The following is a 16,391-nucleotide window of genomic DNA, read 5'->3' as shown; positions in this document are numbered from 1 at the left end:
AAAAAGAGAAAAACAAATACTTAATGGGTTATAGGAAAACAAGTATATTAATGCACTATTGGTAGAGCTGTAAATTATATTAAATGTTTATGGGCTGCTCTATGTTCATTATGTGTTTTTTGAATTGTTTGTGGACTCTTGTGAATCCTTTGCTTAGTCTACTTCCTTCTAACCTTCATAACATCTCTCACATTCAACTTTATCACTCCACATGAACAGCTACCGCCTTTGTTTAATGCCTAATTACCTCTTGCCTAGATTATTGCAACATTCACTCAATTGATCTCGTTGCCTTAAGTCTCAGGGCTCCAATTCACTCTACATGCTGTTGCAAAAGTATTTTTCTTTAACTAAATACCCAATCACATACTTAAATCCAATCACTTTCTATTGTCCCCAGGACAAAATATAAATCTTGTTTTCTAGTTTTAATGGTCTACACAATTTATCTTTCCAATTTTATTGGATATTACTCCAAACTAGTCTTTTCTCTGTTCCTTACCTGTGATATTTCATCTATGCTTGTATCTTTGCAATGGTCATCCCAAATGTCTCTATAACATCACGCGCACACGTGCACACACACACACACACACACACACATCAACTGTGTATAAATAGACATGTCTCAAGGATGGCATGGCTACTTTTCAGAGAATAAGTCAGAGTGGGTCAGCATGATCAGCCTTTAGCTGGAAGAAGGAGTAGACAGATTCTAGGACTGTAGAAGCTAGATGACCTCTCCAAGACGAGTACAGGGCTAGATTTATATCTGTAAATCTATCTTAAATTTCTCAAGTCTAGGGGTACAAACCTGTGTTCAGAACGAAAATTGTACCCCTAATTCTTCCCAAAAAAGAGTACCTTTCCTATTCCATTATCTTATGTTCATTAGCTTATTCCCTTTTCACCAAATTCTGATAACCAAAAAAATTCATCATAAAGAGTTAGTAAAGCCACTTAACTAAGCAAATAGAAGTTAGAGAACTTATACAGATTAGAATATATTCTCTCTATATACATATGCAATATACATATGTATACACACAAAAAATATATACATACATACATACATACATACAAAGAGTGAAGGAATTCTTTGACTAGGAATAAAATAAGATTTCAGTTCAAACCAGGACAGAGAACTATCGTTTCTGCAGCACTGGGACTTCAGTTGATCATTCAATATTTTACAACTTACGTATTTCTCTCTCCTTCTCAACTACTGTCAAAGTTATAGAGTTAAGGTCAATATTCTTTATATAAGCCATGCAGCCTAGGGCTATTTCTGTTTTTCCCCCACTTTGCCTGGTTGGGAGGGGGGTTTACACCTCTCCTTACCTCTGTCTTATTGGATCTGTCTTTTCATTTTAAGATTCACCTTGAGCACCATCTTCCACATGAAGCCTTTACTGATTCCCCAACTTGAAACTTATGTTTGACTGTTTTGTATATATTTTCACTTACTCACTTTATACTTACACCATATATGTAAATATGTACTTGTCTTCTTCATTAGAATATAAATTCCTCAAGAGTAGGCATTATTTCATTCTTCATTCTTTTATCCCTTGCACCTGGCAAGGGATATCCAATATCCAATATCCAATGCCTGGCAAATATTAAGCATATAATAAATATTAGTTGATTTTCTTTTTGGGTAGGAGGAGGTCATTTTTGCATGTGATATGCAATACCAGAATTATTTTTATTTCCATATTTTATTTTTAGTAGTTTGGAACATTTTTTCACATGATTTTTGATAACTTTAATTTCTTCCACTGAAAACTTTCTATTCAATATCCTTTTATACTGTAGAGAGCAGACCTTTATATAAAAAAAAGTTGCTGCCCATGTTTTCCTTTTTCCATTGAAAAGACAACACTAGAGGGAGTGTTTTACCTTTTTTTAGATGATGAGAACTTGAACAATTTGTCTCAAATATATGATAAAACTAGCTGGACTCTATTTTTCCTACTCATCTGTACACCTTCATGAGTGTATAGTGGGAAAAACTGGACAAAAGGGTATGGTAAACCCATGTACCCCACAATACATAAAGTATGAAACAGAGATTCTTCTTCAAAACTGATGTACATGAATGCTTTTTTGCAGTTTTCTCATACTGCCCTCTATCCCCAAGAGAAATGGAGCTAAATGAGACAAATTCTACCTTTTTTTTGGTAAAAAAGCATCATCTTTCCTAATGCACCAATTGGTATAGCACCATTTGGACCATACTTTTAGATATCATCAATCACCTGTATGCTATGATTTGAGAAACCCTGGGATGGATTTTATACCTTCTCATCTCAAAAAATATACTTGAAATTACATTATTAGAGCTTTATCTCTTTGGGTTAGTTCACTATCTCTTAATATGTAAAATGGTATGAGGCTATACATTAAGCTACTAACACCTTTGTGTTAAAGTTCCCTTTCATAGTCCCCTCCCTACAGAATTTACAAGGTCAGTAGATTAGACGGATTTGAGCAGGAGGGAAGTTTAGAGAAAGAATAATTAAGAGTAATAGCCAGTTAGGAACAAGTTGAGGACCATGTAGGTTAACTGCTCTGACTGGCACAAGGAGCCCAGTTGGGCAGGGGTAGCTGCTTTGTCCTTAGTTAGGAGGATCAGAGTGTCCTGTGCCCGGCACAAGATTTCACCACCACCCCAATGTTCATATTAGCATTGGATCAACTCCCTGCTTCCCAGACCCATAGCCACACTTGCAGGATCAGGGCAGATAAAGTTCTTATCTTTCTTTTCACATGTTAACCATGTAGCTCACAGCTGATCATCCCCCTAGGAAGACTTATCATGAAATCTTTTCCTTGGAGCTTCTTCCCATTGTGGGATAATGCTTGCTGATGTCCAGACCTATCTCATAACAAGCAGAGCCATTAGTCAAACAGGTAAAGCAGTGTTATTCAGGTTCTAGTGCTCACTGGGCTTACAGGGGAGTCATGGTTTCAGGGCCTGTATCAACCCATGAGTTCAAGCAGTTGTTTTTCTTCTGTGTTTCCACTCCTGTCGTTCTTCCTCTGAGTGTGGATAGCGTTCTTTTCCATAGGTTCCTCAGAATTGTCCTGTCATTGTATTACTGCTAGTAATACTATGTACTATATAGTACTGCACTGCTAGTGCAGAAGTCTATTACATTCTATTTTACCACAGTGTATCAGTCTCTGTGTACAATGTTCTGTTATTTTTTGTTGTTATTCCTGTTGACTCCCTAGGAGCATAGGGCCGCAACCATCTCACACCAATGGACTCTGTTCTGGGCAACTTCCCCCAGCTGGGCCCACGTCATTCCGAAGGTCTTTGTTTCATTTTCAGCAGATCTTCGCCAGGTCTGTTTTGGCCTTCCAACTTTCCTCCTCCCTGGAGGGTTCCAGCTCAATGCTTGTCTGGCAACGTTGTCTTCCGGTTTTCGTAGGGTATGTCCTATCCATCTCCACTTACGTTTCTTTATGTCTTGCCTGATGGGATACTGAATTGTTCTTTCCCAGAGTCTGGCATTGGAGATCTTTTCAGGCCATTTGATGTTCAAGATGTGGCGTAGGTATCTGTTAACAAAGACTTGGAGTTTGTTGGTGTTGATGTTTGTCACTCTCCAGCTTTCTGATCCATATAGGAGGATGGCCAACAATGTTCTATTTAAGTATTTTATTTAAGATTTTTGCATCTATGTTCATTAGGGAAATTGGTCTATAGTTTTCTTTCTCTGTTTTTGTTCTGCCTGGCTTTGGAATCAGTACTATATTAGTGTCATAAAAGGAATTTGGTAGAACTCCTTCTTTGCTTATTATGTCAAATAATTTGTATAGTATTGGGATTAGTTGTTCTTTGAGTGTTTGATAGAATTCACTTGTGAATCCATGAGGCCCTGGCAATTTTTTCTTAGGGAGTTCTTTGATGGCTTGTTCAATTTCTTTTTCTGATATTGGATTATTTAAGTATTCTATTTCTTCTGCTGTTAATCTAGGCAATTTGTATTTTTGTAAATATTCATCCATATCACCTAGATTACTATATTTATTGTCATGTAATTGGGAAAATAGATTTTAATGATTGCCTTGATTTCCTTTTCATTAGTGGTGAGGTTTCCCTTTTCATCTTTGATACTATTAATTTGGTTTTCTTCTTTCCTTTTTTTTTAAATTAGATTGACCAGTACTTTGTCTATTTTATCTGGTTTTTTTTCAAAGTACCAGCTTCTAGTCTTATTTATTAATTCAGTGGTTCTTTTACTTTTGATTTTATTAATTTCTCCTTTGATTTTTAGTATTTCTAATTTAGTTTTCATCTGGGGATTTTTAATTTGTTCAGTTTCTAGTTTTTTAATTTGCATGCCCAATTTATTGGCCTCTGCCCTCCTTAATTTGCTAATATATGCATTCAGGGATATAAATTTCCCTCTTAGTACTGCTTTGGCTGCATCCCATAGGTTTTGGTAAGATGTCTCATTGTTGTCATTCTCTTCAATGAAATTACTGTTTCTATGATTTGTTCTTTAACTAACTTATTTTGGAGAACCATATTATTTAATTTCCAATTAGTTTTTGGTTTGCCTTTCTATGTATCCTTGCTAATAATTATTTTTATTGCATTATGATCTGATAAGGTTGTATTTATTATTTCTGCTTTTTGCATTTTTTTGCCATATTTCTATGTCCTAGTACACGGTCAATCTTTGTGAATATTACATGTACTGCTGAAAAGAAGGTATATTCCTCTTTGTCCCTATATATTTTTCTCCATATATCTATTAACTCTAATTTTTTCTAGGATTTCATTCACCTCTCTTATCTCTTTCTTATTTATTTTTTGGTTTGATTTATCTAGATCTCATAGGGGAAGGTTCAGGTCTCCTACTAGTATAGTTTTAGTATCTATTTCCCCCCTGAGCTCTGCCAGTTTCTCCTTTAGAAATTTAGATGCTATACCATTTGGTGCATACATATTAAGCACTGCTATTTATTTCTTCATTGTTTATACTACCTTTTATCAGGACGTAGTTACCTTCCCTAACTCTTTTAACCAGATCTATTTTTACTTTAGCTTTGTCAGAAATCATGTTTGCAACTCCTGCCTTCTTTTTCTCAATTGAAGACCAATAGATTTTGCTCCAGCCTTTTATTTTTACTCTCTGTATGTGTACCTGTCTCATGTGTGCTTCTTGTAGACAACATATGGTAGGATTTTGGTTTCGAATCCACTACACTATTTGTTTCCATTTTATGGGCAAGTTCATCCCATTCACAATCAGAGTTATAATTATCAATTGTGTATTCCCAGACATTTTGATTCCCTCTCCTTGTCCTGCCCTTTCTTCTTTCACTATTTCCTTCTATACCAGTGTTTTGTTTTTAATCAGTTCCCCTAATCTCCTTCCTTCTTGTACTTCCCTTTCTCCCCCTCCATTCTTATTCCCCTCTTATTGTTCTTTAAAGCTATGCTGCCCCCTCTACTGCCCTAATATTACTTCCCTCCCCACCAGTCTGTTTGTTACCCTTCTACTTTTCTATAGGGCATGAATCAATTCTCTGCCCCAATGGATCTGATTGTTCTTCCCTCTTTAAGTTAATTTCAATGCACTTAAGGATTAAGTATTTCTTTTCTCCAACCTCTTTACCCTTCCATTGTATTGGTCTTCTCCCCTGTTTACCCTATGCACTTCTTTATGAAATATAAATTTACTCCATTTTGTCTGTTTTCCCATTTCTCTTAACATTATCTCCTTTTTTACCTCTAGTTTTATATATATCTTGACATTTCATCCTATACAGTTTGCCCCTGTTCCCTCTAAGTATACTTCTTCTAACTATCCTATTGATAATAACAATTTTTAAGAGTTACCTATATTTTCTTTTCTTATAGGGATATAAGCCAATTGAACTTATTGGGTCTCTTAAAGAAAAGGTTTTTTTGTTTTTTGTTTTTCCCCACTCTCTTAATTACTTTATGGTGATTCTCTTGAGTTTAGTGTTTGAGCAGCAATCTCTCTGTTTAATTCCGGTTTTTTCTTTATGAATGCTTGGAAGTCTTCGATTTTGTTGAATGACCATACTTTCCCCTGCAAGAATATAGTCAGTTTTGCTGGATAGTTAATTCTTGGTTGTAGATTAGCTCTCTTGCTTTCTGGAATATTATCTTCCATGCCTTCCAGTCCTTCAATGTAGATGCAGCTAGATCCTGTGTTATCCTAACTGTGGTTCCCTGGTATCTGAATGACTTCTTAGCAGCTTGTAATATTTTTTTCCTTGGTCTGGTAGTTTTTGAATTTGGCTATAATATTCTTGGAAGTTGTCAGTTGTGGATTAAATGTAGGAGGTGATCTGTGCATTCTATCAATTTCCACTTTCCCCCCTTGTTCGAGAATGTCAGGACAGTTTTCTTGTATAATTTCCTGTAGGATGATGTCCAAACTTTTTCTTTTGTCATGATGTTCCAGCAGACCTAATTCTTAAACTGTCTCTTTGAGATCTGTTTTCCAGATCTGCGATTGTGTCTGTTTTATATTTTCCCCATATTTTTCATTTTTTCATTTTGTTTTTATATATTCTTGTTGCCTTGTGAAGTCATTTGCTTCTAGTTGTTGAATTCTAATTTTTTTTTAAACCCTTGTACTTCGGTGTATTGTCTCATAGGTGGAAGATTGGTAAGGGTGGGCAATGGGGGTCAAGTGACTTGCCCAGGGTCACACAGCTGGGAAGTGGCTGAGGCCGGGTTTGAACCTAGGACCTCCTGTCTCTAGGCCTGACTCTCACTCCACTGAGCTACCCAGCTGCCCTTGAATTCTAATTTTTGAAGACTGAATTTCATCCCTGGCTTTTTGCTCATCCTTCTCTTTCTGGTCTACTTTTCTTTGTAGATCATCTTTCACCTTCTTTACTTCATTTTTCAGCTGGTCAATTTGGGCTTTTAAGACATTGTTTTCTTGTTTTAGATCATGTATTTCCTCTTCCCAATTATCTTCAGGCTCTGTTGATTATTTTCTGAGTTCTTGAGTTATTTGAATTTTGAGTTCATGAGTTAAGTGAATTTTGAGTTCTTGAGTTAATTGAATTTTAAGTTCTTCCAAAGCCTGTGTCCATTTCACTGAAGTTTCTATGTTTTTTCTTTGTATTCCTTTATCTTCTTCTGATCCATTTGCTTTTTATTCAATTTCTGGGTAGAAGCTGTCGATAATGGCTTCTTTTTTCTTTTTCTGTTGTTTACTCATATTTTTTCCTTCTTTCTCCCCTGTAATTGGCTGTAATCTTGATCCTTTGATCATTTTTTTTATCTGTGGGTTTTGGCTATTCAATCCTGGAAGGGCTTCTTCTCTGTTTTGATCATTAACTAGGTTAGTGGGACCTGAGGCCAGATTTTCCCCAGCTGGTGGTAAAAGCTAAAGAAGTGAATTTGGCTATTTTCCCTGTGGTCTGTGGGGGAGGGATGTTGGAGCTTCCCTGCCTTCTGAAGACTTCTTGTCTGCTGTACTGATGGGATTAAGCAAGGTGAGGTTGATCTGCACAGCTCCAAGTGACCTGAGGTCAGATTTTTCCCAGCTGGTGGTAAAAGCTAAAGAAGTGAATTTACTATTTTCCCTGTAGTCTGTGGGGGAGGGGGTGTTGGAGCTTCCCTGCCCTCTGAAGACTTCTTGTCAGCTGTATTGATAGGATTAAGACTGTGTGTGGTTGATCTGTATAGCTTGGAGTGCCCTGAGGTCAAAATTTCCAGAGAAAAGTGGGGAGGAACCCAGCAGTCTCCTTGCTGTCTATGATCAGAGCCTTGAGTTTGGCACAGCTGTGCCAGCAAGGCACTCCCTCGGACTAGTGCCTAGCCCACCCAGAGATTCCAGGATCTGATGGAGACTCAGCACATTAGGTCGAGGAGGGGATTTGGGATCTTCCTCCTTTCTTTCCCCTCCCTCTAGAGAGTTCCAAGAATTCAGGCTTTTTTTTTCTCTTTTTTCTGAGTAAGTTGGGTTCAGCTGGAGAATCCCCCAGCTCTGTTGTGTTGTCAGATTTGGTTTTTTGTTCCCTCAGAGGCCTTTGTCCTTGTTTGGTGGTGAAGGGCTTTATGGAGATCTGGAGCCTTGCTGCTTCTATGCCACCATCTTCCCAGAATTCAAATCCTTTCTTCTATCTTTCTTATTTGCTTTTGAACTCCTTTTTTAGTTCCTCCAGAGCTTGTAACCAATTTCCATTTTTTTTGAAAGTCTGGTTGTGTTTGCTTGTTTCTCACTCTCTGCTTTTGTTTCTGTATTTTGCTCTTTTTCTCCATAGAAAATTTCCATGGACAAGAGCTTTTTTTCCGGTTGCTTATTCCTTTTGCCACTAGAGAATTGGAATTTCTGCATGATGGTGGGCATCACTTTCTTAGCTTCTGTCTCACAGGGATTTGCCTTGGTACTATCTTCCCTTCCCTGTCAGAAGCCTGAGTGAGGACAGATAGGTCTGTGATGCTCTTTGTGTAGTGCACACTTTAAAGTGTTTTGCCATGAGGCTATCTTCCCCAGCTGCTGCCCCTTGGATTTTTAGCTATACTGTGTGTTTTGCCCTGAGGCATAACAGAAGAAGAAACAGCATGACAGATGAAAGCCATTGGCCAAGGAAAGAGACATAGAGCCAACAAAGTTTTTTAAGGAAGGATGGGAATCCCAGTAGCTCTTTTGGCTTCCTTACCTGTCAGGTGACTGGTGTTTTCTTTCTGTACTGCTGCTTATCTGATCTCTGGCAAGCCATGAGGGTTTGGCCTTAGTCAGCCAAATGGAGAATCAGATCTAGGAAGGTTTTTGCTCTCTAACTTCTCTCTCTCCCTTTATCTTTTCTCTCTTTACTAATAAATGCTTATAAATCTGGTGATAAGCCTTGAGATCAATTTTTATTGGTAACAATATATTCCATGCTAAAGACACCCTAATTGTAAAAGCAATGAAGGATCAATATGCAAGAAAATAACAAAAATCTAGAAAAAAATCAGACTTCATTAATTCTTAAATGGGTGACAAAGAGAGTATCACTAACTAATGATCTAAATAACTATCTCTGATTTATATGAAATTTTTATGAATATCATATCTACACAAACTGAGGAAATCCTTGAAGAGGCTCTTAATTGAGTACAAGTAGGTTCCCACACTTGATTTTCAACAATTAATCACATTTTTAACAACTCACAATTAACCTAAAGATTTAGAGAATATAAGATACCTTTATGTTATTGTTTGTGAATTCTGAAAAAGCCTTTGATTTGGTAAGGGGAAAAACTCCATCCCTTAGGAACATTTATAAAAAAATTATAAGATTTTAAGATCAAGGTTCTTTGGAAGATGTGGTAACAGAAGTAACTTTGATTAATGACCCTCTGATAATAAATACTAAGCAAGGCGTATGATGGGAGATAGTAAACTAAAAATATTTGTCATTGTGATAGAAAAGCTCCAGTACAAAGTACAGGTTGAATACATCCTTCTGGATGGTGAGGTCCTTCAGAAGCTTTCATTTGTGGAAACACTGTATTGATTGCATCAAACCCTAACACATGGTAGTCTCCTAAAAGAAATCTGGGACATCTCAGAGGTGTTTGGCTGTCCATCCATGCAGGAAAGACTATATAGATAAAGACTGCCTGTTGCTCAGATTTTGCCATGCATTTGAATGCATGCCTCAAAAACTTGTCCAATGGTGACTATTTCTGTGACAGATACAGCAGACGAATAAGGATCTGGATCCATAGTAGAAAAGGAAAAGAACGGGCTGGATTGCTTTGGGAAAATTACAGTTATTTTGCTGTCCCCAAGCTTCTCATGAAAGCAAATTTAAAAAAGGGGGGGATTAATATTGTACTTGTGTTATTAAATATCAGTAAGACGGGGAACACCAGTGCCTTTGTGAGACAATAAAATTTAAATGATCATCTAATTAAATCAGATCTTAAAATCTTGTTTTAAAAACATTCCCTCCTTGGGAATGCATGATGGAGAGGCTCTTCTAGCTCTTTTTCTTCTCCCCCATTTCAGTCAAAGTATCTATCCTCTGATTTATCTGATCAGTTATAGATACTTTTAATTGAATGCCGAGTCAGAACATTCTGCCCTCCAATTTACTTTTTCCTGACAGCTTCAAAGTATAAATATAATTCTCTGAGCTCCAAAGGGGTTCAGAGGTGAGGGGTGTTCTTCCTTTAACCACTCTACAAGCTGGGGCTGGGGTAGGGCCACATCTTTGTATTTTCTTTCCTTTGCTATTGGTCCTTTTGAGATTTTGAAAATGAAACTATCATTTCCCCTCTCTCAAGAACTTAGCAGTGGTGTATTGACTTCTAGAGCAGATTTGGTAGAAACATTGTTGAAGGAAGTCTGATCAAGACAGAAAGAGTCACCACCAGAGTGAAGATAAAATGTAAAATGGCTAATAAGCACATTCACAATGGAGCTGTTTGCTTCATTTGAGATCATTTATTAGCCTTCCAACTGACCGTAATCACTTAATGATTCCTAATTATTGAGATTTTGTGTGTGTGTGTGTGTGTGTGTGTGTGTGTGTGTGTGTGTGTGTATCAGACTACCTATTCCACACCTGATTGATGATGGTACTCTGGATACCTTTTTACTTTCCCCCCACTCTTTCTAGAAAGGACTCCTAAGATTAGAGACAAAAATAGAATTGTTCCTCAGGAATCTGAAGTGGCGATAGAATTGGAGCACTGGCTAGCCTAGTTCCCTTAGTAAAGAGACAGACAACTTCAAAGTAATGAGCCTAGCCAGTGCTGGTGAACCTTTTAGAGGCCACGTGCCCTGCCTCCAGACTGCCTGCCCAACTCCCGAGACTGAGTGCTCCATCACTGTTTAGGGCAGGAGGCCAGACTCCCAGCCAGCTTGTGCCAGGGGGAAGCCATCTCCTACCCCCATGGGGACCTGCCCCTGCATCCAGCCATGCTGGGGGCTGAGGGGGCTGCTGCCAGGCTAATACTATTAGGATCAGGAAGGTGGAGGAAGGCTAGGGGGGAGGCAGCTTCTTATTATAATGAGGGATGCATGTCTTTGTTGAGTCCAATTCAAATGCAGCCCCATGTAGCCTCTGCTAGGCTCCATGTTGCAGAGATGCAATCTCAGGGCCTTTTAGGCTGCTTATATTTGCATGACAATGGTATACCCATGATGCCACCACTGTGCTGGGAGTGGGGCTGCCTATTGGGCTGTGACTCACATGGTGGGGATGGGAGCAGGGGGTAGAGGGAGGGAGCACAGTTAACCTTTGGGGGTGGGGTCTGGCAGCTGGTAGGGAAGGAAGTAACAAAGTGGAGATCTTAAGGGGTGGGGTTGGGCCCAGTGGCAGGAAAGGAGACCCCTTCCTGCTACAGCCCTGAGTTCCAGACAGGAAAAGGAGAAAGGCAGGGAAGGGGCCTGAGCACTCCTCTCAGGGAAGAGAGTAAGCACAGAGGGGCAAGGAAGCATGGTGGAGAGGGGAAAGGGAGAAGCTCCTCTATAGTCCCTCTGACTTTCTAGTAACTAACTCTGCCAGGAATGGCACGTGCACCCCCTGAAACGTCTCTGCATCCTGTCTTTGGCACATGTGTCATAGGTTTGACATCATGCTCCTAAAGGGTATTGTTGTGAGGAATATTAGGTAGTAATTAATTAAGTATTAAGGATATACCTAGCAGGAAGGCTGGAGCATTCCAAGATGGAATGAAGGAGCTGTTGGCACAAACTGTTGTTAGCCCTGGGAGATCTCAGAGTAAAGGACACCCTGCATCCTGATTTCCCTGGGATCCTGAGTGGTGGTGGATTCTAACAAAGAGGACAAGACCTACCAACAAGAGTAGCACCAACAAGAGGAGAAGTTTGGGATCTGGTGGACAGCATCTCAAGCACACTCTTTCTTCTTGGATATCTTGGACCACCTAAGCTTTTGACATCTAGAGATCATCGGTGGATTACTGTGAGAAACCCCAAAGCCACCCTCAGCCCTTAACTGTGCTGATCAAGCCTGGCGGGAACTGTAAAAGTGAAATTTGGAAAATGCCATCTAAAAGTGTATATATTTCTATGGCAGGGGAAATGTATCAAAACTACATTTCCCGTGATCCAACATGGTCCAACTGGTTTCCATTTCTGGGTTTTTGGGCTTGGGAAGGCCTACGTCTTGACCAAGGGAAGGGTTTATAATCTCCTGGGTTAGGAGGGCTCTCTCTCTTGGCCAGTAGGCTCTTGGCTAGCAGACTCGGAGACAGTAATGGAGGCGGCAGTTTTGAATGCTTACAAGCGCGTGGTTTGATAACTTTATCTATAAACATGGCTTTAATTAAAATACTAATTTATATATTTATACCAGCCTTTATCATTTTTAATACTAATAGAACCAAGTTTGATGCAGGCTCTCAGTGATTCCATTACTGCTCCTTTGGGCTCTGCCTGTTAGATCATTAATATTAGAGTAGAGAAGTCCTCCCCTTGCCCTGTGGTTTTGTCATTAGGTTTTAAGTATAGAAATCCCTTTCCCACCTTTTAGTTGAACATAATTAAAACCTTTACCTTGCTTGTTGATTCCATAAACCCCAGCCTAGGGTGAGCTGGGTGACAGTTAAGACCAACTGCCATTCCTGTGTTAATCCAGAGAACTTTGGTCTTCCCATCCTGGTCCAGTCTCTCCTACAACCCAGTGTGTGTACCCACAACTATTTAGATTTATGGTAACATCCCTGGTGCCCTCCATTATCTATTTTCACAGTATATAAGACCTCAAGTTCTTTAGTTCAGTGGAAATTCCCATGATGGAGATTCTCACTTCTAGTGCATTTTCCCAGAAACAATGTTATCTGAGTCCTGTGCTTGACTCAGTGTGGTGGCCATAAGAACTCTGTCTTCCTTGTCTTGATTAAAGACATGTTCTTTTGTAACTGTTTTAGTGGTTCTGTGTTTTTCAAGGTTAATACTTTCCATCTTAGAATCAATACTAAGTATTGGTTCTGTGACAGAAGAGCTACAAGGACTAGGCAACAGCGGTTAAGTGACCTGCCTAGGTTCACACAGCTAGGAAGAGTCTGAGGTCACATTAGAATCCTTGTCCTTCCATTTCTAGGTCTAGTTCTCAATCCACCGAGCCCTCAGTTGTGCCCTGGATCACTTGCTTAATGAGAATAGCTAAGTCTTTCATAGTTGATCATAGCTACAATAATGCTGTTATGTATAATGGTCTCCTGGTTCTGCTCCCTTCACTCTACATCATTTCATATAGGTCTTTCTAGTCTTATCTAAAACTATCCTATTTTGTCATTTCTTTCTTTTTTTTTAATTTTAAACCCATAATTTCTGTGTATTGACTTATAGGTGGAAGAGTGGTAAGGGTAGGCAATGGGGGTCAAGTGACTTGCCCAGGGTCACACAGCTGGGAAGTGTCTGAGGCCAGATTTGAACCTAGGACCTCCTGTCTCTAGGCATGGCTCTCAATCCACTGAGCTACCCAGCTGCCTGTCATTTCTTTTTAAAAATATTATTGTTTATTCCTTTATTGCTTTAAAGTCTAGTTCATTGTTTTTGTTTTTGTTTTTTGTCTTTTGCTCACTTTTTCCACCCCGCCCCACCCACCCCCATGCTTTCTGAATACACCCATAAGCTTGTGTTGTAATCCACACAAATGAGGCCCATAGATGCCCTGTCTACATGCTGCTTATGCTAGACCAAGTCAAATTTCACTGGCACCCAGTTCCCCTAAGTGCAGAGTGGCTTGCTGGATTGAGCTGGATTCTATTCCTCTTGCTGCCAGTTCCCCTGGGAACCATGTGAACTAGACTGCTTTCCCCTCCTTACCCCAGCAAGATGAGTTTTTCCTTTAATGTTGTCTTGAGCCATACATAATTCTGCTTTTCCCTGTATTTTGCTGGTTCTCTTGCTCCAGAATTCATTTTGAAGCTTTTTTGGGGAGAGTGGTTGTTTGGAAGTGGGTTTGGGTGGGCTTGGAGCCCAACATCTTGGGTCCCAGAAGTTCTGTCTATCAGAGAAATTTATTGCAAAAATGTTCCCCACTTATCTGTTTCCTTTCTAATTTTAACTGTATAGATTTTGTGCAAAGGGTTTTGACTTATATAATTGAAATTGTCCACATGGTCTTTTAAGAAAGACTATTACTTTTACTTAAGTTAAGAATTTTTTCCTTAGTCTTAGTTGTGAAACATATCTCTTTCCCTGCTTCTCCTATTTGCTCTTGACATGACCTTTTACTTAGGGTATATATCCATTTCAAGTTAATTGAAATATGAGATTTTGGTATAAACCTAATTTCTGCCAGGCAGTTTTTGAGTTGTAAATTTTTTCAAATGGGAATACTTACTAGTAGTTGGTGATGTTGTATTTCTGAATACTAGTTACTTTTGAGTCTTGACCTGATGTGTTTTGCTTGATCAACTTTTAATTTTTTAGCTAGTAACAAATAGTTTTAAAAATAATTGCTTTTGCATATAGTTCTGTCATCTGATATTATGGGACCCCCTTCATTTCTTTTTTTTTTTTTTAAAACTACTTCCTTTTATTTGAAGTGAAAAGTTGGAAGGTCTTGATATCAAGATGACCCTCTTTAGCACTCAAGTAATCAGAGAGGCCAAGATAGAGTGCAGACAGATGTGGCTTTATTGGAGAGGCAGCAGAGAAGGGGGAGAAGGGGAAGGAGAAGGGAAGGGAATGGAACATTGCCCTCAAACTGAATGCTCAGGACAAAATACCTCCCATCTATATGCAAGAACAAACTTTTTATAATAATATTGATGCAAGATTCCCTCCTTCTCAGTTGTCCAATCCCATACTGGGGGCAGGGTGGAAGGGGCTATGATACTAATAATCTTGAGCTCATGATTTTCAACATTACATACCCCTTATCCCATCCCATCATAAAAACCCATGATTTAATGTGAGAATACAGTAAGTAAAATATACAGGACAAGAGTTACTTTCCTCCAATACTCTTCCATCATCCCTCCTGCTTATCTCGTCCCTTTCCCAGAGTTGGCGTACTTCCCAGATTTGAGATAAACTTTCTACTCAAGGTTTTGAAGAGGTAGCAGTTTTATTCTAAGCCCCTAACTCTTGCTTGGGGTTCTGAAAATTGGGGTTACAAGCCAAATATTACTCTGAGAATTATACATTTAATCTCATCCCACACTGTCCCCTCTCTTTTAATTTCAGGGTTATATAATTTTCATCTGCTTCAATTTCCCTTATGTGTAACAACAACTACTAATAACATCTATTAAGCATAATTAGACACTCTTCATCTTCAGAAATTACCTTTATCATGGATAGACTCGACTCATTCCCTCTGCTCCCAGTTGCTCACAGAACCTCTGGGGATCCTCCTACTAAAATAAATCTTTTGCAAAGCAAATCCCAACAATATTTATGAATTTATAAATAATACAGAAATTCCTAGGTCCAAATCCTAAGTCTAAGATTCAGGTTTCAATTCTTCTCATAACTATTTCTACCTATTTTCTCTAAAATCTTAATTACAGATCATGATCTCACTTATCTAACATATGATAATTCTAACCCTCAACTATTATTCTACTTTGGGAAATGGAAACTTTCTTCTTACAATTTGTTTTCTGTGCTAATCATAGGAATTTGTCACAAAAGGTAAAGGCAGAGAATCGATTATAATTATCCTTGTATCTTAAGGGGACACAGAGTGGCTTAACACTATCTGACCTCATGCACAGGCCAGAGTTATCACTGTATCATGCCATAATTTCACTCAGGGACCACTAGAGTCAGAATCTGGAGTCAGAAAAGACCCATCCGAGTTGAGCCCCAGACTGCCTTTCTAACTCTTACAGCACTTTCAAATGTCCTCTGTGTACCTCGTCATTCAATTATCAGACATACAACAATATTAAATGTGATTCCCATAAACCTTTATTTTAAATGGCAAAAGCCTACTCATTACAGCTCAGAGAAGATTCGCTTTCTCAATGGTCCAGTTTTATTATCCTGAAATTCCATAACTCAAACAAGCTTTTTTGTCTTACTCAGCCTAATGGCTTCTGAAATGTTACTTCAAGTTTAGCTAAAAATATTCTTCTCTTTGACTTCTCTATACAGTAAATGTTAATTCTGTATCTTCTTCATACTTTGCATACTGTGGTCTTCAAAAGGCTTTTTTTTATTCTTATCATAAATAGTTTATCCCTACCTATTACAATCCACTCACTTCTCTTTGAGAGCACTCAGAGCCATAATGCTTGTCTCCCTTCTTGGTAAGAAGGGAGATGAAATAGTTAATTGCTTAAATTGGCTTAATCTCTAAACACTCACTCTTTTCCCCTTCAAAGCCTCTGCTTAAAGCAGAATCTCATTCATTATTCTCTTTCCTCTACTTCACAATCCTACATACTTGTACATATG

This window comes from Gracilinanus agilis, chromosome 3, assembly GCF_016433145.1.
Source record: "Gracilinanus agilis isolate LMUSP501 chromosome 3, AgileGrace, whole genome shotgun sequence".
Taxonomy (NCBI): Eukaryota; Metazoa; Chordata; class Mammalia; order Didelphimorphia; family Didelphidae; genus Gracilinanus; species Gracilinanus agilis.
This window is presented reverse-complemented; position numbering follows the sequence as displayed.